Raw genomic sequence first — 25,044 nt, forward strand, 5'->3', positions numbered from 1 at the left:
GCAGCAAGCGAAAAAAGAAAAAAAAAAAAAACACACATCGAACAATTTAAATTTCCACTATTTAGTGATTGTGAACAATAAATTCTATTCAATGTTTAAAAATTCATACATAAAATTCGAAATAATTATGAACTGTATTCTCATAGTTATGAAACAAAAGGTATGAATTCTTTAAGATTGTTTGAACCAAAATGCAACACTGCTACAGTATTTAATCATAGTAGTAATTTAGGCCCAAGAATATATAACAAATTTATATTTAAATATCCTAATCTTCTCAATTATAATAGTTCTAATATTAAATTTAAAAACTTATGTATGGATTTTATACTTGGACTCTCACTTTGAGAGAGGAACATAGGTTAAAGGTGTTTGAGAATAAGGTGCTTAGGAAAATATTTGGGTCTAAGAGGGATGAGGTTACAGGAGAATGGAGAAAGTTACACAACACGGAACTGCACGCATTGTATTCTTCACCTGACATAATTAGGAACATTAAATCCAGACGTTTGAGATGGACAGGACATGTAGCACGAATGGGCGAATCCAGAAATGCATATAGAGTGTTAGTTGGGAGACCGGAGGGAAAAAGACCTTTGGGGAGGCCGAGACGTAAATGGGAGGATAATATTAAAATGGATTTGAGGGAGGTGGAATATGATGATAGAGACTGGATTGATCTTGCTCAGGATAGGGACCGATGGCGGGCTTATGTGAGGGCGGCAATGAACCTCTGGGTTCCTTAAAAGCCAGTAAGTAAGTAAGTAAGTAAGTAAGTAAGTAAGTAAGTAAGTAAGTAAGTAGTATGGATTTTATAAAAATTAAAAAACTGTAAATTTAAATTTATATATTCTTATTGCGTAGTAGACATAAGACAAATTGTGTTATATGGGCTACTTCTTAATTTCAATTCAGGAATCCGCCCCTGAGCACGAGTTCTACTCTTTCAGGGGCGAGCTAAAGTTATTCTGTATGTATTATTTTATGTTACAATTATTAACAAAATAAATAAATAAATAAATAAATAAATTAATAAATTAATAAATAAATGTTGCACATGTCAAAAATATTCTCACAACTATGTACAGCAAACTCCTCTTATCCGTTTGAATGTCTCTTATTATACGATGTAATTACGATACCCGTCCTTAGTCAAGATAAAACAGGACATCATCATATTATGTAAAGGTACTTGCTGAATCAGAGATTCGAATGCATGATTGTAGCTTCCAACCAGAGTCGGAGCTGATAGGTACCGTTGTGCACAACACAACCGACATAACATTATTGTTGTAATGTGTACAAAATGTCTTCTTGTTTTTTTTTTTTTTGGTAAAGAAATCTTGCATAAGTTCCTGATGTACTGTAAATCTTAATATAATCTACATTAAGCACTGGAACTCCTATATTGTGCAGGTATAACACTTGAAGTACAGTATATCACAGTTATATAACGCTAGTTGTTTTTCAGGTACTTTGTGTGCTTTGTCTCCAAGTTCAAACAAGAGTTTAATAAAGACATTAGGATTTTGTCGTCTTGCTTGTTTGGATAGTAAGGACGGTGTTTTAACTGCATTAGACCACTTCACTTTCCATTAGACATGCATACAGTTGTACTTTTTATGTGCTGTGGGTGGATTGGTTAAAACTGGAGCCCACAATGTTGCCTTTTCTGTACTCTCCATCGCTCAGGACGCTTGTGAACACTGCAGATTGCGGCATTATCACGTGATTCGGGATATACTGATGCGTACTAGGGATGTCCAAAATGCTATTATAATCTAACTATTCTAAGACATCTCTAACCATATGGCTCAGGAACATGGCTTTCCACGTTCGAGACCTGAGTTTAGATTCTTCCTAGTTTAGTAAGCATGATTAACATTGGTCCGAGGCGGAGAAAGAACGATTTCCTTGTGGAGGCACAATAGGATGATAAAATAGCTAATTCATAAATACATATTCTTATCATGAACTTACTAATGCGCCCACATGCATAAAAAAGACAAATACATACAATAAAAAATAAACATCCATTATGCCCTCTGAAATCTATACCTTGCTTAGGTAAGTACAGCAAAATGCTAATTATATCAAATAAATACTGTCTATTTTTTTTTAACAAGATCATAAGATCCTTGTGTGAACCAGAAACCTGTGCCATCACCGATTCTATAGGATGCTTCATATTTGTCCACTTCGTCATTATATTACTTCAGCCGTGGCGAAAATGTGATCGTGCGCCGAGCCACTGTGTAACCTGCAACGTGCATAGCACCTATGGAGGGAGGCGGACACCCGAAGGGGAAGTGAAGCAACTGTCTGACTTAATAACGTATTTTTATTTTCCTTACGTCAAGCACTTAAATATAATTTTATACAGTACATGGCTACAAACTAATGTTTAGTACGTGTAACGAAGAAAGAAATGAACAAGAAAACGTATGACACATTATCACAACCTAAAATTAACTGTCTTCAGAAACCAGGTGGCCCGGGTTCAAATCCCAGTCGGGGAAAATTACTTGGTTGAGGTTTTTTCCGGGGTTTTCCCTCAACCCAATACGAGCAAATGCTGGGTAACTTTCGGTGCTGGACTCCGGACTCATTTCACCGGCATTATCACCTTCATTTCATTCAGACGCTAAATAACCTAGATGTTGATACAGCGTCGTAAAATAACCCAATAAAATAATAAAAAAAACTGTCTTCAGAATGTCTCTGCGACAGAGTTTCATAACCAGGAATTATGTCACTTACTGCCAGTCGTAGTTGATCACAAAGGTATTTGTCTGTCAGTCATGATCTAAACTTGATTTTTAATATTTTCATTGTTGAAAATAATTTTTCACAAACGTAAGTTGTAGCGAACATGGTTTCAAAAGAGCAAGCGAAAGAACGAAGCTTCGGATATTTATTTTTTTGGCAAAGATTTGAAAAGTTCAACATTTGTCAAGTCCTTACATCTTGCTTTCATTTAACATTGCATTGTAAATCTGTGAGTTTAAATTGAAGATCTAACCGCATTATTCGTGCATCTGCTGAAAAAGGATCGACGTACAGAGATGATGATGATGATGATGATGATAATAATAATAATAATAATAATAATAATAATAGCAACACTTAACCTTTTAATGTTTTATCAGTAACATGTAGTATAATGCCGTTTTATGTTATACAACCGTTTTTCTCGTAATACTTGTGAACAAATCATATTGGCAGCAAAAAAAAAAAAATGCGTCCTCCCATCCTACTTGAAACTTTCGTTTTTGTAGAGGTACATGGTTTCGAGAGAGACATTGCGACGATACGCCACTCGTAGGTCAGAGACAAATACAAATGGAACGGAGTTTGACTCCAGTGAGTGAGAGGGTGGGGGTTGTGGGAGGTAGGAAGCAAAAAAAAAATGCTTAGCTATCATTGCGAGCAACAATGTGCTCGTGAGTCACATTTTCGCCACGGCTGTATTACTTATACGATCACTAGTTGCAAATTGAATGTAATCACTCTCAATAATAGCAGATGCACCAACTCTCATTATTACTAATAGGCCTACGTTTCTTTCCACTTTGTTCTATACTTTAGAAAAAGGAACAGATACATCGCGAACTCATTGTAACATAAAGTGAGCTGAATGAAATCTCTCTAGAAAGTGTTCCAGACATGTCACAGTTCTTTCTTAGACATAGACTACTATAAAACGATGCATCGCATAATGAATGTCTCTAGGCCTATTTGTTTATGTAAACGTTGATTTGTATTTTAATTTGCTGATAAACCTATTATAACTCCTCAGACTTATGCTTTCTTCATACCAATGGTAGGGATTTCTCCCTAAAAGAAATAAATGGTGAAAGTTGTGTTGTGTTAACGTATCTGATGATGGACGGCAGGAGCATGTAAACTGCTACATTGATTTCGATTTTCCTTAGTTTCTACATGTAGCCTATAATATTCGTAGTGGACAAAGCAGTGTAGACTTATTTTCTCTCAGTTACACAATTTTTTTTTATTTTAGTAGGTTATTTTACGACGCTTTATCAACATCTAAGGTTATTTAGCGTCTGAATGAGATGAAGGTGATAATGCCGGTGAAATGAGTCCGGGGTCCAACACCTAAAGTTACCCAGCATTTGCTCGTATTGGGTTGAGGGAAAACCCCGGAAAAACCTCAACTAGGTAACTTGCCCCAACCGGGAATCGAACCCGGGCCACCTGGTTTTGCGTTACTCCACAGGTGTGAACTACACAATTTAGTGATGATGTTTTCCCCAAATAAAGCGAATGTCAGACAATTACATGGCGAATCTGAGGACTCATCTCGTCAAATACCATTTCTCTCTCACGAATCCCTTCGACGATAGATAATCGAGTAGTTGAAACAGCGTTGTTGAATAAACGATTAAAACAAGTAATAGTAATAACAGTAACAATTAACCGACTTTTCTCGCAGGGCTTTGTACTGTCAGAGTTCCAGCTTGTGCGATGCTATACGTAACGTGGCGTTACAAGCAAATGTCAAGGGAATGTGACAGGCGGAGATAACGCCGGCTAATTTGTCAGGCAGTTGTTAATAGGCTCCTGTCAGCGGTTAATAGCTCAGGCTATAATGAGTCCCAGTTAATAGCAACGTGTGTCTTCGATACAGTCACCAAGGAAACTGATGCTGACGTTTTAAAATGGAATAGTGGCACAAGTGCTAATACAAGTTAGATTATTTCTTTGCAATTTTGTGTACAAAAAGAAGTTCAGGCACGAACTTCTTGGCTGGCTGCCGAACTGTGAAGGCTTCAGATAATTACATTTTTCTTTTCCTCTTTTCGTTAAACTGAAGTAGACTAGTTGATCATATTATACATGCACTGCATGCCACAGGATATAATTATGTTGTTTTCATTAAATAATTTATGTCTTGGCACTGATTAATACGCCTAACGAAATGTAATGGTTAAAAGAGAATGATATACAATTACTAGGTCATTTAATAAATAGACAAATCACAATAATTCAGTAAGTACGCATATATTTTGGAAAACTGTAACATTCGTCACTTTTCAATGTTGTTTATTAGTGGTCGTCAGAACTCGCTGAAATGGGTAATGAGTAAGCAGTGCATCGTAATATGCCCTGTTATGCAGCAAGAAGAGGGAGAGAGCATACCCGCCAGCAGCCACGGATGCCAGTATCATCATCATCATCATCATCATCATCGAATTTGAGTCCTCTGAGGACATCTTTTATGGGATGAAAAATGTAGTTGAAGATGCAAAATCTGAGTTGCATAGGGAGTGTGATAGAATCTCCGATCCTAGTCAAACAAGTATATTAGACCAGCGGTCATAGCTCACTGCACACTCCGGCTATACCTGTTTTTTTGTTTTAAGATGGGACATGACAGTTAAGCGGCCGAGCTTGGAACCACAGCGCTATGTTGCCAACATGGACTGTACCACGCTGTCAGCTGATGGGAGTTAGCAATTGACGTTAGATAGCTGGCGTTAAAACATTCATTGACAATTGACGCGAAGGTAAAAAAAAAAAACAATACAAAACTCAACGAGAATGAAAAACGAAACGTATCAATGCTAACATTGTGTGCACAAATATCGTCACTCACCACATGGAAACTGTAACTTAGGCAACTCAACCGTTGTTGCCTTGGCAATAGGCCTAACACGCTATATGACATTCAGTTGTTTTTCCGATTGCAACGCTACTGTCATGTCCCATCTTTAAAAAAGACAGGTATAGCGTCTCTTACCCGCGGAGAAGAGACTGCACTGTTGTGCATCCGTGGCTGCTGGCAGGTATGATCTCTACCTCTTCCTGGTGCACTACGGAGCATATTACTTTGCTCCGCTTACTCTTTACCCATTTCAGCTAGTGCTGACGACCACTGCATTAGACTGTGGTATGTCAAAGTTAGGACATGAAGAAGGAACAACCTTTCATTGCAATCCACGACATACGAGTATCTTTAGTAACCCTTGCTTCACTTTGTCTGCAAGTCGTTTATAGATTTTGATTATCACAAATTAGCGATTCTGGTTGATCAAGTTCAACACGAATTAATATTCTTAATGGTATATGTACAAAAAATAAAAGTGATTATAATGTTCCAATATCCTACCAGACCGTACACGACGACTGTGAAAAGGACGGCACTTATACCCCTTACACCCTTACAGTCACGAAGCTCAAAAAGTAGGGAATATGCACCATAGATAGTTTACTAACCATTAGGATCGCTACTATTGCCTCATCACAGACAATGCGAAATAGTACCGGCACAGTCTATTGTTCCTAGCACTCTCATCACCTCAAGCTGCGTGACTGTATGTAGGAGACTGTGGTGATACTTGAAGTTGTTCTTTTTTTCGGAATAGTTCCGGTTCCGATTATGTTCCAAAATATGTTGCGGAGTAATAAGTAGATACCGGATTATAGGTTAAATGCCAATTTTTTTCGGTAGAGATAAACTGAAATTAGTCAAACATCTTTATATCTTATATAAAATATGAACGTTTGAAAGCGGTTTTATGGTGCGTAAAAATGCCTATTTCGCCCATTGAGACCTATTATTGAGGTTTTTGAGCCTAAAATTGCCTATTCTTATCTATTACGTATATATTTTTTTAAAATTGAATGTAGCAGTGAAGAGGGAGTTTTGAATGTCATGGTTCACGTTATTGGTTCCAAACAATAGTTCCGAAAAAATCTCTTATTCTCTCGCAAAGATGGTATGAGAGTTGAGACTTTGAATGATCTCTTTCTTATTGCTGGAACCATTTATTATGGTTACCAAGATTGTATTTCTTAATTATACTTTATAAACTCAACATTACTATCAATTGCTTTGTTTTTGCATTACATCTCTATTTAACTATGTAAATTTGAGGTAAAAAAAGGTATCCCCGTAACATGCCATTAAGGCACTTGGGGGGGGGCATGGAGGAAGAGCCCCATGCTTTCCATGACCTCGGCACTAGAATGAGGTGGTGTGGTCGGCACCACGCTCTGACCGCCTTGAGGTGTGTATGCATTATATTTTTCATACTTGACAACTCCAGTACAGTATTTCGTTTCCACCCTTATTCCTTTCTTTCATCATACATACAGTATTTGGTTCTGAAGTATTAGAGATCTTTGCTTAGTATCAGCTATTTCTAACATCAGATATTAACACGACCATTTTTAGAAATGTCACTTAAACTTCTTTGCTTCTATCCGCCTCAATTGAATTCAGTTATTATCGAGGGACTCTACTGCAACCTTCCTGTATACAGCAGTTACAGTATCTGCTATTTTTATGTACTTCTAGTCTTTTATTCCACGTAGATGGGAAGATAATATTAAAATGGATTTGAGGGAAGTGGGATATGATGATAGAGAATGGATTAATCTTGCTCAGGATAGGGACCAATGGTGGGCTTATGTGAGGGCGGCAATGAACCTCCGGGTTTATTAAAAGTAAGTAAGTAAGTAAGTAAGTAAGTAAGTAAGTAAGTAAGTAAGTAAGTCTTTTATTCCTGTTTTTGTAGTCCATGTGTCTTGTGTTATATAACATTTCATTTGTTTCTTATTCCCATATCAGCATTTTGTACATAGTATAGTAATACAGTATAATACTATATAACGTCTTTGACAGTACAACAGTCCAACAGTATTCACTTTTCGCCATATAATACAAAATAAGTGTAAAACGTAATTTTTAAAGGTATTTTATGATATTACGTTGATGTAAGAACAATAAAATTCTTTTCAACGATTTCATGTATTTACTTCTCAGTGACATGTTAATTATCTATAAATTATTTGTAGCATATTAAAATTACCTCTTGCTAACGATATGTTAATACTTTTCTATGAGAAGGGTACAAGCGAAGTTCCCGTTAGCTTTGCGCAGTGGCAATATCGTAACCAATGAGGTCTAACCGAGGTGCGATTATTGCTAGTTGAAAACTTATACCAATACCCCGCCAGATTGATGTGAAATATCGTTGATTTCGGCAATTTTTGAAAGCTCCTACGGGGGCAAATATGAGATGAATGAGATGTTTGGTAAAGTTGGGTAATGCAATTTCTTTTCGTGTCTAGATTCCAACGGTTAAATCGATAATCTTAAATTTGAAGTTGATGGTAATGTCACAGTCTAGTATATACAGTCACGAAGCTCAATACGTAGTAAATATGCAAACATTAGATAGTTGCTCACCACTAGGATCGCTAATATCGCCTCATTACAGACAATGTGAAATAGTACCGGCACAGTCTATTGTTTCTAGCATCCTCAAAACTCTAGCTTCGTGACTGTATATAGTAGACTGTGGTAATGTACCGTTGCCATATTGGTTCCAAACTAGTGAGATCTTTTATAAAAGAAAAAAAAATGATGTTCTTACAGTTTACAAAATGTCATTTATAAAAGAAAACTTTATTTAAAAAACTGTTATACTGTCATATATTCTATATTATATCTTTATAGAACATATTTGAATTATATATCCGATAGTGTAATACCAGCCTAAGGCATACGCTTGTATTCAGCTTTCTGATCGCTAGATGGCAGAGAGTTGGAAATACTTAAAATAATACAAAATAAGTGTAAAATGTAATTTTTAAAGGTATTTTATGATATTACGTTGATGTAAGAACAATAAAATTCTTTTCAACGATTTCATGTATTTACTTCTCAGTGACATGTTAATTATCTATAAATTATTTGTAGCATATTAAAATTACCTCTTGCTAACGATATGTTAATACTTTTCTATGAGAAGGGTACAAGCGAAGTTCCCGTTAGCTTTGCGCAGTGGCAATATCGTAACCAATGAGGTCTAACCGAGGTGCGATTATTGCTAGTTGAAAACTTATACCAATACCCCGCCAGATTGATGTGAAATATCGTCGATTTCGGCAATTTTTGAAAGCTCCTACGGGGGCAAATATGAGATGAATGAGATGTTTGGTAAAGTTGGGTAATGCAATTTCTTTTCGTGTCTAGATTCCAACGGTTAAATCGATAATCCTAAATTTGAAGTTGATGGTAATGTCACAGTCTAGTATATACAGTCACGAAGCCCAATACGTAGTAAATATGCAAACATTAGATAGTTGCTCACCACTAGGATCGCTAATATCGCCTCATTACAGACAATGTGAAATAGTACCGGCACAGTCTATTGTTTCTAGCATCCTCAAAACTCTAGCTTCGTGACTGTATATAGTAGACTGTGGTAATGTACCGTTGCTCTTATTTCCGGCAGCTTGCAGGTCGGCTACATTTAAACGTGTGCGTCTTGTGATTCGCTGTTGATGACATTATGCACTTCCTAAGGCTCGATAAATACTTATAATTGCCTGCCATTTTGGCTCTTTCGTTGGCGTTCGCAGAAAGGACACGAGGACATTATTTGCTACTCAATTACAGTGGGTTTGATTTATTATCATAGGAGCTGCGATATGATAATTTTAACGGTGCGGCAAATAGATCCCTCGTCTGGTAGCTCGGTAACGAAAGAACAAAAATGGCGAACGATACTATCTACCTAAACTTTAGAGAGCCTTCATTTCCTAAATTCCTAAGGCGTGAGCAAAGAGGAGAAGTCACGCCGGAAATAACAGCGATGTGACAATTGGTAACGATTAGTTTACATGATCATATCTCGTACCAGTCCGTGATTCCAAGCATTTGTTTTTTTGAATCGCGAACGAACGATTCACATGACCGCTCTCTTTGTAAAACAAGAGTATATAATCAAAACGTTCTACATCACTCGTAGTGATACTTGAAGTCGTTTTTTTCTCGGAATAGTTCCGATTCTAGAGGGAATATTATGTTCCAAAATATGATGTCGCGGAGTAATAATAGATTTCGGATTATAGGTTAAATGTCAATTTTTTTTTTTTTTTATGTAGAGATAAACTGAAATTAGTTAAATATCTTTACATTTTATATAAAATATGAACATTTGAAAGCGGTTTTATGGTGCGTAAAAATGCCTATTTCGCCCATTGAGACCTATTATTGAGGTTTTTGAGCCTAAAATTGCCTATTCTTATCTATTACGTATATATTTTTTTAAATTTGAATGTAGCAGTGAAGAGGGAGTTTTGAATGTCATGGTTCATGTCATTGGTTCCAAATAACAGTTCCGAAAAAAATCTCTTATTCTCTCACAAAGATGGTTTGAGAGTTGAGACATTGAATGGTCTCTTTGTGATTGCTGGAACCATTTATCATGACCTCCATTAATCTGAAAGTTTTGCAAGATTGTATTTCTTAATTATACTTTATAAACTCAACCTTACTATCAATTGCTTTGTTTTTGCATTACATCTCTATTTAGCTATGCTAATTTGAGGTGTGTATGCATTATATTTTTCATACTTGACAGTATTTCGTTTCCACTCTTATTCCTTCCTTTCTTCATACATACAGTATTTGGTTCTGAAGTTTTAAAAATCTTCGCTTAGTATCAGCTATGTCAATCATCAGATATTAACACGACCATTTTTAGAAATGTCTCTTAAACCTCTTTGTTTCAATCCGCCTCAATTGAATTCAGTTATTATCGAGGGACTGTACTACAGCCTTCCTGTATACAGCAGTTACAGTACCTGCTATTTTTATGTACAGTTCTAGTCTTTTATTCCTGTTTTTGTAGTCCATGTGTCTTGTGTTATATAACATTTCATTTGCTTCTTATTCCCGTATCAACATTTTGTTCATAGTATAGTAGTACAGTATAACAGTCCAACAGTATTCACTTTTCACCATGTTGGTTTCAAGCTAGTAGAGGTGGGGAAAAATAACTTAACGGTTATTTTGGAACAGTTCTTTGCTTGGAACTGTTCCAAAACGTAACAGCACCTTGGAATAGTACGTTCCAAAATACGCTAGTACAAAATACTTGCTGTTACAAAATACTCGTTTGACTTTGAAAAAACTACATTACGACAACGCCTGTTCCACAGAACGGAACATGTTTGGCATTATTGAAAGCAGTGGCGCTAACTTTTAGAAAACACTGGGTGGGCTCAAACATTTGAGGTACTGTGTAAGTTAAATAAATATCATAAGCATAATGATAACACGATAAATTATTGGGTGGGCTCGGATGCCACGAGTCCACATAAGTTGGCGTCACTATTTGAAAGCAGAATTGGGAGTCCTTTCGTCGCACTGAAAGAAATGTTGGAATCTAAAGTGAAAAATAAATAGTAAAGATATGAAGAGCCTCTTTAAAAAATGTACACATTATCTTGGAACTAATGTTACTGAGTATAGGATTCTATCAAACAATTATTATCATAATGCCTGTATTAGAGTATAGTAATTACATTGTAAATTGTATCAAGGGAGATGAAAATATATAGGTTATGTTTTATTTACAAATATTTTACAATGTTAGTTTCATTACGAATTCTTGAAATTAAACTAAATTCTGTTGAAACTTGACTATTGTCGAAGTTTATTTACAAAAATACAACGATAAATTTTCATATTTCATTACAATGAGATTATTACTCTTCATGACGATATTAATATGAATTTTAGCACTGTCAAAATGATTATAGCTTTTATTTACTAATTTTTAGAGAAATTGAACACTATTGTAAACTTGAGCTGAGTAGAAGAGAAAGAATAGGTTAGATTTCATTTACAATTGGGATCCACTTCGATTTCGTGACCAATAAGATTTACAAATAATTTAAAATTACATTACATTTCCTGCTTCGAACAAACCTGATCTATGAATTCAATTTGGCATTAGAAAACATTTATTTTCCACGAATTCACATCTCGGCTCACTATGACATCATACTCCATCACATGGCATATAGGGAAGTATATGATCATTTAGCGTCCTAAATATCACTGTTACATTACATACTACTGTTCCATCAGATACTAGTCAACAGTGCGGTTCCAAGATACCACCAAAGAGTTTGTAACATATAACTAGAGACACCAACGGCGCTAGTTTCGCGTACAAAATTGAACCGCTGTTTGGCCGCCATTAAAGGAAGTTGATGCTTCGCCGGGAGTGCAAGCAGTTCATGCTTATTGAGGAGTACGAATAAATATAAGTACACTTGAAGGGAAATAATAAGAAAATGGTGAAATACTGCGCCGCAAATATTTGTTCGAACATAGCTACTATTGTAGGATGCCCAGGAAAGCATGCATATCTTAATATTTGGAAGAATGTTCCAAATGCAGTTCCTCCTTTGAATGTGTTTACAGAATGTCGGAATATTTCTTGGATAAAAGTTTTTCCAGAAACACATTAATCAGGTTTATAAGACTGATTTCAACAATGTATGTAAGGGTTAGGTGCCATCACATTCCAGTGGATTATAATAGCAGAGTGCATAAGAAAATCCTCAGATTATATATGTCTAAAACTGTTTTGTTCCACAATAAATGAATTAATCATGTAATTTCCGTTTTGTGCAGCATGTACTTCTAATTTTTGGTTATATTAAATGCAAAGATATTAGTGAAAATATAGCTGATGGCCTAGCTAGGCCTATTATTACCACTGCTACTAGGTCTACTATGACCACTACTAGGCCTACTATTACCACTACTACTAGGTCTATTATTACCACTGCTACTAGGTCTACTATGACCACTACTAGGCCTACTATTACCACTACTACTAGGCCTATTATTACCACTGCTACTAGGTCTACTATGACCACTACTAGGCCTACTATTACCACTACTACTAGGCCTATTATTACCACTGCTACTAGGTCTACTATGACCATTACTAGGCCTACTATTACCACTACTTCTAGGCCTATTATTACCACTGCTACTAGGTCTACTATGACCACTACTAGGCCTACTATTACCACTACTACTAGGCCTATTATTACCACTGCTACTAGGTCTACTATGACCACTACTAGGCCTACTATTACCACTACTACTAGGTCTATTATTACCACTAGCACTGACTAGGTCTACTATGACCACTACTAGGCCTACTATTACCACTACTACTAGGTCTATTATTACCACTGCTACTAGGTCTACTATGACCACTACTAGGCCTACTATTACCACTACTACTAGGCCTATTATTACCACTGCTACTAGGTCTACTATGACCACTACTAGGCCTACTATTACCACTACTACTAGGTCTATTATTACCACTGCTACTAGGTCTACTATGACCACTACTAGGCCTAATATTACCACTACTACTAGGTCTATTATTACCACTACTACTAGGCCTATTATTACCACTACTACTAGGCCTACTATTACCGCTACTAATTGTATTAAAAAGTCTGTACTGACCTCTAACTTGGTGGTCAACAATTACACAATGAATAGATTGTTTTATGATAAAATTTATTCTCATTATATTTCAAATCAGTTTCCAGAATTTTTATGATCTCATTTTTCACCACTAAATATTTTCTAAACACCATATACCTTCCTCTTCCTTTGCATGAAAGGACTGAAATATAGATATTTCTTACATTAAATATCCATTATTATGTCTTTAAAACAATACTAGTAATACTGAAAATTAATGTTGACATTGCCATTATTCAATATTTCACATACTTATCCCGAGTGTATATGGTGATTTAATTTATTTTTTTTAGAATATCGCCATTATAATACTTTGATAAATATAGCGCTCCTCTGCCATTCACGTTTATTTCATCACGACTCATCCTTTGTAAAAGATGTTTAAAACAGTGTCTATCACCAGGCTACATCAATGTATTGTGGTACTGTTTTAGAATTTCGCGCCGCAAACACTCCCTTTAATGGCGGATGCTAGCCGGTTCAATTTGTGACATTTTTCTTGCCTGCCACTCACGGGTATGTATCTCTAGTAAGTATTACAAACTCTTTGGATACCACTGTGCTCCTTGTAGTTACACACAAGTTACATATATTATGGTACTGTTATTTCGGAACTGTTATTTGGAACCTAGTATTTTCAAGGAACTGGAACAGTTGGAACCGTTACGAGAAAATAACTTTTCCCATATCTACAAGCTAGTGAGATCTTTTATGAAAGAAAAAAAAATGCGCTTAGAGTTTACAAAATGTCATTTATAAAAGAAAACTTTATTAAAAAAACTATTAACTGTCATACATTTTATATTATATTTTATGAAAAGATCGTTGAATTACATATTCGATAGTGTCGCTTATGCTTGTAATTCAGCTTTCTGATCGCTAGATGGCAGAGCGTTGGAAATGCTTGAAATAATACATTTAAGTGTAAAATGTGATTTTTAAAGGTATTTTGTGATATTACATTGATATAAGAACAATAAAATTCTTTTTAACGATTTCATATATTTATTTCTCAGTGACAAGTTAATTATCTGTAAATTATTTGTAGGTATATTAAAATTACCTCTTGCTGACGATGTGTTAATACTTTTCTATGAGAAGGGTACAAGCGAAGTTCCCGTTAGCTTTGCGCAGTGGCAATATCGTAACCAATGAGGTCTAACCGAGGTGCGATTATTGCTAGTTGAAAACTTATACCAATACCCCGCCAGATTGATGTGAAATATCGTCAATTTCGGCAATTTTTGAAAGCTCCTACGGGGGCAAATATGAAGTCAATGAGGTGTTCAGTTTTTGTCGAGGGTAGAGATGGGGGGGAAATCATTTAAATACCGATAAATTTATATTGCAGAAAATATATGGGTATATCGAAACGATTCGATATGTCGCTATCCCGTAAGAAAATTAATAGATAGGCTTACTAATGCAATTACATTTGTGGGCGCACATTTATTACAATGAACTTATATTTTAATAGCCTATTCCTTACTAGAATTGAAATTAACATCATGACAATCAAAAGATTAAAATGTAAAATTGCAACGATAAACAATACATTTTCAATATCATAATTTTATTATGTAGTTCCTAACCTAAATCAAAATTAATTGTGGAGGTGAGATGAGCTTAAATGATACAATGGGAAAGTGTTAGGTCAGAATTTGACAATGAAACATTCATTCATTCATAGTGTTCTGCCCGAAGGCAAACAGAGCATTCTCCAGTCTTTCCTATTTTCTGCCTTCCTCTTTGTCTCCTCATATGACCCATATATCTTAATGTCGTCTATCGTCTGATATCTTCTTCTGCCCCGAGCTCTTCTCCCGTTCACCATTCCTTCTGGTGCATTCTTCAGTAGGCAGTTTCTTCTCAGCAATTACTTTTTTGCTCCTGATCAGTTTCAGCATCACTTTTTCTTCATCCACAACTTCGTTTCTTACTCTGTCCATTTCACACGCTCCAGCCTTCTCCATATCCACTTTCCAAATGCTTCTATTTGCTTCTTAGTAATGTCCATGTTTCTGCCCCATACAATGTCACACTCCACACAAAGCACTTCACTGGTCTCTTCCTTAGTTCTTTCTCCAGACGTCCGCAGAAGTTGCTCCTTTTTCTATTAAAAGCTTCCTTTGCCATTACTATTCTCCTTTTGACTTCTTGGCAGTAGTTCATGTTACTGCTTATAGTACACCCCAAGTATTTGAAGCTGTCCACTTGCTCTACTGCCTAATTTAGAATTCACAAGTCCACCTTCTTTACTTTTCTTCCTATGACCATGGTTTGCGTCTTGTTGGCAATTATCTTCATTCCATATTACTCACAGCTGTCATTAAGCTCCAGTAGCTTATCCTTTAGTATTATCTAACAACGCCATATCAGCAAATCGTAAACATTTTATTCTTCTTCCTCCTACTATCACTCCTCTCATGTTCTGAAAACAGTTCTTCACTAAATCTTCCAAGTAAATGTTGAACAGGATGCGTGATAAAGGGCATCCTTGTCGTATTCTTCTCCCTATTTCACTTGCTTCTGACATTTCTTCTCCTTTTACTCGTTTCATTTGCAGGTTACTGAAAACCTTCTCTCTTTCCAAACCACTCCAATTTTCTTTAGAATCCCCATCAGTTTTTTCCAATCCACGATTCAATTATTCTAGTTTTATATAGGATTCAATCGAGGATACAAATATAATGCTCTTTCCTAGATAACAACGTAATCATTTTTAAATGTAAGTAAACAGTACTTCTATTCATTTTTAAATGTAAGTAAACAGTACTTAGAATGTTACAAGTTTTAACAGTCTTCACAATCATTGTGATTTGATACAAACCTTCTATAGTAAGTTCCCATTGCAAGTTATTGTTACACCCCAACATTCAGTTGCTCCTGCCTTGGAGAAATTAATACTAAAACAGTAGTAGATAAAGCTCCCGTCTCAGTCTCACGTTGTATTTTGAATTTAGTACTGCATATTAAATATTTTGAATTCGAATTCTAGACCAGCCAATCAGAGAAAGGCATTGACTGGATTGGATATTTCAAGATTGCACAATTATGTAACTACCCACTTTCATTAACGCCATCTCTCAGGGAATTTTCGGAGTTAACTAGTGTGGATTTTGTTCATAATAATTCCACAAAAACAAAAAGAAATATAAAAAAACGATAAATTTATGAGAAAAACGATAAATTTATGAGAAAATCGATATATTATACGATATATTGAATCAAAATTTCGATATCGATATATATAGATTCTAAAAGTAAAAAAAAAAAAATAATAATAATTAATTTCATTTAGTGTTCTGCCCAGGGGCAGGACTTTCACTGCCAACCCAGCATTTTTCAATCTTTCTTACTTTCTGTCTTCCTCTTTGTAGAAAGATAATACTGTATATAAGGTATTCAAGTTCTGCAAAGGAGAAAAAAGAGTGGTTTAGCTATTCCCCTGAAAAGAGCTGTGGAAGAAAAAGCGAAAGCAGTGGGAAAGAGGAAAAAACGGTGAGAAATATGGACAATATAGCAAAAGAATGCGAGAAAGCTAACATTTCGGGGACGCAGTTTATGAGTATGACGTAGCGCATTTTTCAGCAATGGATAACATTTGACATGTAGTGGTATGTATTACCTTCCTCCGGGTCCTCTTCTCTGCTATGATCATACTCGTGTCTTTGATGTAAGTTCACGCTCCGAGTTATTCATACATGTCTCGGGTAAGTAGGCTACTGCATGTTGGCAGGTTGTGTACATGCTCTGTCTCTTCCCCTCCAATCCCCGATCCCACCGTAACACGTACATAAACATGATAGTGTCGCCCTCGGAGTTCAGCGGTATTCCTATTTGTCCCGAGTAATATACTAGCCAATTGGCTCTTTATATACACTTCTAGTCTTTTATTCCTGTGTTTGCATGTGTCTTGTGTTATATAACATTTCATTTGCTTCTTATTCCCATATCAGCATTTTATTCATAGTATAGTTCTAGTTCTAGTAGAAGTGTAACAGTCCAACAGTATTTACTTTCCGCCATGTTGGTTTCAAGCTAATGAGATCTTTTATGAAAGAAAAAAAAAATGCACTTACAGTTTACAAAATGTCATTTATAAAAGAAAACTTTATTAAAAAACTATTAACTGTCATACATTTTATTTTATATTTTATAAAAAGATCTTTGAATTACATATTCGATAGTGTAACTTACGCTTGTAATTCAGCTTTCAGATCGCTAGATGGCAGAGCGTTGGAAATACTTGAAATAATACAAAATAAGTGTAAAATGTGATTTTTAAAGGTATTTTGTGATGTTACATTGATATAAGAACAATAAAATTCTTCTCAACGATTTCATATATTTATTTCTCAGTGACAAGTTAATTATCTGTAAATTATTTGTAGGTATATTAAAATTACCTCTTGCTAACGATGTGTTAATACTTTTCTATGAGAAGGGTACAAGCGAAGTTCCCGTTAGCTTTGCGCAGTGGCAATATCGTAACCAATGAGGTTTAACCGAGGTGCGATTATTGCTAGTTGAAAACTTATACCAATACCCCGCCAGATTGATGTGAAATATCGTCAATTTCGGCAATTTTTGAAAGCTCCTACGGGGGCAAATATGAGATGAATGAGGTGTTTAGTAAAGTTGGGGAATGCAATTTCTTTTCGGGAGTCGATTCCTATGGTTAAATCGATAATCCAATTGTAATTGTAATGATTTGTTTACATGATCATACCTCGTACGAGTCCGTGATTCTAAGCATTTGTTTTTTTTGAATCGCGAACGAGCGATTCACATGACCGCTCTCTTTGCGAAACAAGAGAATGTAATTAAAACGTACATCACTCGTAGTGAAGTCGTTCTTTTCTGGGAATAGTTCTGGTTCCGAAGAGAATATTATGTTCCAAAATATGATGTCGCGGAGTAATAAGTACATCTCGAATTTTAGGTTAAATGGCATTTTTTGTTGGTAGAGATAAACTGAAATTAGTTGAAAATCTTTACATTTTATATAAAATATGAACGTTTGAAAGCGGTTTTATAATGCGTAAAAATGCCTATTTCGCCCATTGAGACCTATTATTAAGTTTTTGAGCCTAAAATGGCACATTCCTATTTGTTACGTGTATGTATATATATGTTTTAATTTGAATGTAACAGTGAAAGAGGGAGTTTTGAATGTCATGGTTCGTGTCATTGGTTCGAAAGAATAGCTCCGAAAAAAATTTCTTATTCTCTCGCAAAGATGGTATGAGAGTTGAGACATTGAATGGTCTCTTTCTGATTGCTGGAACCATTTATCATGACTTCTATTAATCTAAAAATGATCCAAGATTGTATTTCTTAATTATACTTTATACACTCAACCTTACATCAATTGCTTTGTTTTTGCATTACATCTCTATTTAACTATGCAAATTTCAGGTATGTATGCATTATATTTTTCATACTTGACAAATCCAGAACTGTATTTCGTTTCCACTTTTATTCCTTCCTTTAATCATACATGTAGTAAGTCCACACCTGTGGAGTAACGGTTAGCGCGCCTGGCCACGAAACCAGGAGGCCCGGGTTCGATTCCCGGTTGGTGCAAGTTACCTGGTTGAGGTTTTTTTCCAGGGTTTTCCCTCGATCCAATATGAGCAAATGCTGGATAACTTTCGGTGCTGGACCCCGGCATTATCATCTTCATCCCATTTAGCCGCTAAATAACCTAAGATGTTGATAAAGCGTCGTAAAATAATCTACTAGAATAAAAATACATACAGTATTTGGTTCAGAAGTGTTAGAAATCTTTGCTTAGTATCAGCTATGTGTATCATCAGATATTAACACGACCATTTTTAGAAATGTCACTTAAACTTCTTTGCTTCTATCCGCCTCAATTGAATTTAGTTATTATCGGGGGACTTTACTGCAGCCTTCCTGTATACAGCATGGTGTGAATTACCCCACAAAGGAAAGGGCGTTGAACTCTTCGCGGATCATCCCCCTGCTAATCGTTGGATAACTCATCATAAAGGTCTAACATGCAGCGAATGGCGTGACGCTTTGAAGATGGCTGGCAACGTAGTAGCAGTTCGTGCCATGCCTGGAAGGACCATGGACAACAACCGCTGCCGTCATTGCGGCAGCGACATAGAAACTCTCCCACACGTCCTCGGTTCTTGTCCGCATGGCGAGGCTTTGCGCAATACCAGACACCACAAAGAAAGAAGCGCCATTGCTCAAGCACTAAGTAATACGGGGTTTACCGAAGAGGTTCATGGTCTATCAACCACCGGCAGCACTCGTAGGATAGATATGATCGCTTTCCAGGACCATCGAAGTGGTTTTGTAATTGACCCTACAGTTCGTTTCGAGACTTGCAAGAGCCAAGCGCAAAATGTCCATATGGAGAAACAATTCATCTATGAACCAACAATCCCGTATTATCAAGAGAAATATCAATTACAACAGATAGGAGTAATAGGCTTGATGGTCGGAGTAAGAGGATTCATCCCAAAGCAGTTTGTTGATTTTTGCAAGGCTTTTCATTTACCATCTTCTATAATTACCAATGTTTCTTAACTCGCGTTGAAAGGTTCGATTGCATTGTTAAGAAATCACCTCAGATAAGACATTGCACTGTAATTTATTTTTTCTCTTTCTTGCATTGGTTTTTATATTAATAACAAATTATCCATGTAATATGTACTATTCAAAATTTTGTTTTTGTAAATGGTATACTTTGTCTTCTAGGCAATCCCTGTTTAGGGAAAGTGTTGATATGTTTTTTGAAACAAAAAAAAAAAAAAAAAAAAAAAAAAAGAAGAAAAAAAAAAGGAGCGAGAGAAAGGCAGTAGGTTAATCCACCAATCGGTTAGTAGGGTGACGGATAATCGGGGTTCTATTGTAATAGGGATATGTTATGGGAAGTTTTGCCGTTAGATGGCAGAGGTGATCCATGCGGCACAGCATGTTGTGGGCTGTATTACGTGGTGTGTCTAAAAAGTTCGGTGAATGGTGTTATATCTGAACGGCAACTTGGCGCATGTGCTTGAGCATGCTCATGGTTCTTCAGAGGCTTGGGGAGAATCGATACACAGCATGCAATGCATGTGACTGGCAGTATAAACAGACTGGGACCAGTTGAACGTAGTCAGTGTGAGAGGAAGTGTCACAGCGCAATGGAGCAACGTATAAACATCAAGTTCAGCTACAAATTGGGTAAGACTGCAACGGAGACACATGGAATGTTGGTGCAGGTGTACGGGAGGGAAGCCGTGAGCAGAAAATGTGTTTACGAATGGTTTAAGCGCTTCCGTGAAGGGAAGGAAACAATTGAGGATGAGCCACGTTCAGGTCGGCCATCGACAAGCAGAACCCCAGAAATGATCAAGAAAGTGCGACAAATGCTGGCACAAGATCGGCGACTGACTCTAAGATTGATTGCGGAGGAATTGGACATTAGCAAGGACACGGTGCACACCATCGTCCGCGATGATTTGGGTAAGCGGAAGATCTGCTCCCGATTTGTGCCGCACAAGCTCACAGACGAGCAGAAAGCAAAACGGATGGAAACTTCTGATGATTTCATTTCCATGTGTGACCAGGATCCATTGCTTCTGAAAACCATCGTCACGGGGGATGAGACCTGGTGCTACCATTTCGATCCGGAATCAAAACGGCAATCGATGTCAAGGTGTTCACCGACTTCCCCGCGACCAAAAAAAAAAAAAAAAAAAAAAGCCGTCTGCAAAAATCCAAGGTGAAAACACTGTTGATCGCCGTCTTCGACAACAACGGTATCATCCACAAGGAATTTGTTCCTGCAGGTCAAACCATTAATGCTGCATTTTACCAGTCCGTTTTGAACCGATTGCTACAGCGTACCCGGCGGGTTTGGCCTGAGTTGCACAAGACTGGAAAATGGATGCTACTCCATGACAATGACCCTCCGTACTCCCCTGATCTGGCTCCTGCGGACTTCTTCCTGTTTCCCCGCTTGAAGGCGGCCATGAAAGGTGAACGTTTTGCGGATGTGAATGCCATCAAAGATCGTGTGACAGCCGTTCTGCGATCGATTCCACTTTTGCTGATAGTTTCCAGAAGCTGTACGAACGTTGTCAAAAGTGTGTTGTAGCGGGTGGCGACTATTTTGAAGGGCAATAAAGAAAATTTGTTTGTATCTTTGTTTTTTTGCTTTCTGATACCATTTACCGAACTTTTCCAATTCCTGGCTCAGAAGATGATAACTGTTCTTGAACATCCTCCCTACTCCCTGATCTGGCTCCTGCGGACTTTTTCCTGTTTCCCCGCTTGAATGCGGCGAGATCAGAGGAGTACGGAGGGTGTTCAAGAACAGTTACCATCTTCTGAGCCAGGAATTGGCGAACACGGATCGCACAGTGTGCAGGGGCACGGACTCTGTGGGAGGTGAAGGTTGCTAAGCGTGAGCCAGGAACTTTAAGACTCAATATCTCAGAACTATTCCAGATGTACTTGGTCCACTCTGGTTGTGAACCCCTCATATGGATTCCTCGTATTTTTTCTCTAGTTCCAGAAAGATCAAATGCAATATTTAATAGGACGATAAAATATGATCGAAGTAGTATGACGATTATTCGTGGGTTTTGTAGGTTAAGGACATGCAGTTTTGAATATGTAGGATAATTTTGAAAATTTGAAATTAAAACATGATTTTTAAAAGTTAGTCTACATGAAAGGCATTATTCACGAAATGGATTTTTGGAGTCAAGGTTCCCTTACTTTCTTATTTTATACATTGACTATATTATTTATAGGTCTATATATATTTTTACTACGGATCTTCCTGGATAATAAACATCCCAGTTAATCGAGAGTTTACTGTAGGCCTAGTATCGTCCCATTGTAAAATGCAGGTGTAAACTTCGGAGAATATAATCTAAGCTAACATAGCTTGCTGTCGAGGTTTCATATGTTTTTATTACAATTTTTCTTTATCCTCTTTCAAAATTAAACTGTAGCCAGCAATTCCTTACTTGAAGTAGTTCTTTTTGTTTATTAGCTAGCACTTTTTAGCGCAATTTAATTAGTTATATTTTTTAAGGTTGAAAGCATATATTTAGAATCTTTCGGGACCTGATTTAAGGCGAAAAGCTTTCCCTGGTTTTTACATAGGAACACAACAACAATTTTTCATTTTTAGTTGTTTTTAAGATTATTTAATATACTAATACACTACGTAAATCCTCAATGTTTATATACTGGAAAACAAATGCACACGCAAAGCGCACCCCTCAAAGTACACGCGCGCTTTCTGTTTGTAATAGTTCAGGATACCCCTATACCAGCGTACGGCATACGCTTGTAATTCAGTTTTCTGATCGTTAGATGGCAGAGCGTTGGAAATACATGAAATAATAGAAAATAAGTGTAAAATGTGATTTTTAAAGGTATTTTATGATATTACATTCATGAAAGAACAATAAAATTGTTTTCAAAGATTTGATGTATTTACCTCGCAGTGACAAGTTCATTATCTGTAAATTATTTGTAGGTATATTAAAATTACCTCTTGCTAACGATATGTTGGTACTTTTCTATGAGAAGGGTACAAGCGAAGTTCCCGTTAGCTTTGCGCAGTGGCAATATCGTAACCAATGAGGTCTAACCGAGGTGCGATTATTGCTAGTTGAAAACTTATACCAATACCCCGCCAGATTGATGTGAAATATCGTCAATTTCGGCAATTTTTGAAAGCTCCTACGGGGGCAAATATGAGACGAATGAGGTGTGAAGTTGGGTAATGCAATTTCTTTTCGGGAGTCGATTCCAATGGTTAAATTGATAATCCTATTGTGATTAGAGTTGGGCAACACGATTCTTTTTCAGAAGTCGATTCCAACGATTTAATAACACATTACGAATCGATTCGTTCACGATTCTTCTCAGTCTGCGATTCCAACTATTCTTTTGAATCGTCAACGAGTTCACGATTCTTCCTACTCTGCGATTTCAACGATTCGTCAACGAACGACTTACAGGACACTTTCCATTGCAAACCACGCGTAGAACAAAAACGTTCTACATCTCTCGCATAGATGGCATAAGAGGCGAGACATTGGATTGCCTCTTTCTCATTGGCTGGAACCATTCAGCATGACCTCCATTAATCTACAAAATTACCCAAGGTAATGTCTCTAAATTATAATTTATCAACTGAACCTTATTATGAAGTACATTTTTTGCATTACATCTCTATTTAACTATGCAAATTTCAGGTTTGTGTTCATTATTTTCCATACTTAACAAATGCAGTACATATTTTGATTTCACTCTCGCTCGGGAGCATTCGACACTATTCGGAAATGTCCGTTGACAGGTTACATCAAACAACTAATAGAATCGTGGGTTACGATACCATGCCGATTCCTTACTATTCTTTTGAACGACGATTCGTTACGATTCTTTTGAACGACGATTCGTTGATACCACGAATCGATTCTTACGATTCTTTATTATTAGTCGTTCGAATGAACGATTCGTTCACGAATCGACCCAACTCTAATTGTGATTGTAATGTTTCGTTTACGTTACATGATCATAATATCTCGTACGAGTCCGTGATTCCAAGCATTTGTTTTTTGTGAATCGCGAACGAGCGATTCGTATGACCGCTCTCTTTGCAAAACAAGAGTGTAATCAAAACAAAGAGTTTGTAATATATAACTAGAGACACCAACGGCGCTAGTTTCGCGTACAAAATTGAACCGCTGTTCGGCCGCCATTAAAGGGAGATGATGCTTCGCCGGGAGTGCGAGCAGTTCATGTTTATTGAGGAGTACGAATAAATATAAGTACACTTGAAGGGAAATAATAAGAAAATGGTGAAATACTGCGCCGCAAATAATTGTTCGAACATAGCTACTATTGTAGGATGCTCAGGAAAGCATACATATCTTAATATTTGAAAGAATGTTCCAAATGCAGTTCCTCCTTTGAATGTGTTTGCAGATTGTCGGAATATTTCTTGGATAAAGTATTTCCAGAAACACATTAATCAGGTTTATAAGGTTGGTTTCAACAATGTCTGTAAGGGTTAGGTGCCATCACATTCCAGTGGATTATAATAGCAGAGTGCATAAGAAAATCCTCAGACTATATCTGTCTAAAACTGTTTTGTTTCACAATAAATGAATTAATCATGTAACTTCCGTTTTGTAAAGTATGTACTTCTAGTTTTTGGTTGTATTATATGCAAAGAAATTAGTGAAAATATAGCTGATGGCCTACTTAGGCCTATTATTACCACTACTACTAACTAGGTCTCACTACTACTAGGCCTACTAATTCCACCAAAACTAAGCCTACTATTACCACTACTACTAGGCCTACTATTACTACAAAAACTAGGACTACTACTACTACTAGGCCTACTATAACCACTACTACCGGGCCTACTACTGCCACAAAAACTAGACCTACTACTACCACTACTACTACACCTATTATTACCACTACTACTACTCCTACTATTACCACTACTACTACGCCTACTATTACCACTACTAAGTTACTAGGCCTATTATTACCACTACTACTAGGTCTATTATTACCACTATTACTAGGCCTATTATTACCACTACTACTAGGTCTATTATTACCACTACTACTAGGCCTACTATTACCACTACTACTAGGCCTACTATTACCGCTACTAATTGTATTAAAAAGTC

At 36.6% G+C, this 25,044-nt stretch overlaps 5 non-coding genes across 5 annotated transcripts; all 5 read left to right on the plus strand.

Moving 5' to 3' along the window:
• Nucleotides 1-7,897: 7,897 nt before the first annotated feature.
• Nucleotides 7,898-8,038, plus strand: LOC138706837 (U4 spliceosomal RNA). The gene has a single exon (XR_011334086.1). It is a non-coding gene; the product is annotated as a U4 spliceosomal RNA (small nuclear RNA).
• Nucleotides 8,039-8,804: 766 nt separating this feature from the next.
• On the plus strand, nt 8,805-8,945 carry LOC138706836 (U4 spliceosomal RNA). The gene has a single exon (XR_011334085.1). It is a non-coding gene; the product is annotated as a U4 spliceosomal RNA (small nuclear RNA).
• A 5,522-nt stretch (nt 8,946-14,467) lies between these two features.
• Nucleotides 14,468-14,608, plus strand: LOC138706834 (U4 spliceosomal RNA). Its single transcript, XR_011334083.1, has one exon. It is a non-coding gene; the product is annotated as a U4 spliceosomal RNA (small nuclear RNA).
• Nucleotides 14,609-17,813: 3,205 nt separating this feature from the next.
• LOC138706833 (U4 spliceosomal RNA) lies at nt 17,814-17,954 on the plus strand. Its single transcript, XR_011334082.1, has one exon. It is a non-coding gene; the product is annotated as a U4 spliceosomal RNA (small nuclear RNA).
• A 4,985-nt stretch (nt 17,955-22,939) lies between these two features.
• LOC138706835 (U4 spliceosomal RNA) lies at nt 22,940-23,080 on the plus strand. The gene has a single exon (XR_011334084.1). It is a non-coding gene; the product is annotated as a U4 spliceosomal RNA (small nuclear RNA).
• The last annotated feature ends 1,964 nt before the right edge of the window (nt 23,081-25,044 follow it).

Source organism: Periplaneta americana, chromosome 9, assembly GCF_040183065.1.
Source record: "Periplaneta americana isolate PAMFEO1 chromosome 9, P.americana_PAMFEO1_priV1, whole genome shotgun sequence".
Lineage (NCBI taxonomy): Eukaryota > Metazoa > Arthropoda > Insecta > Blattodea > Blattidae > Periplaneta > Periplaneta americana.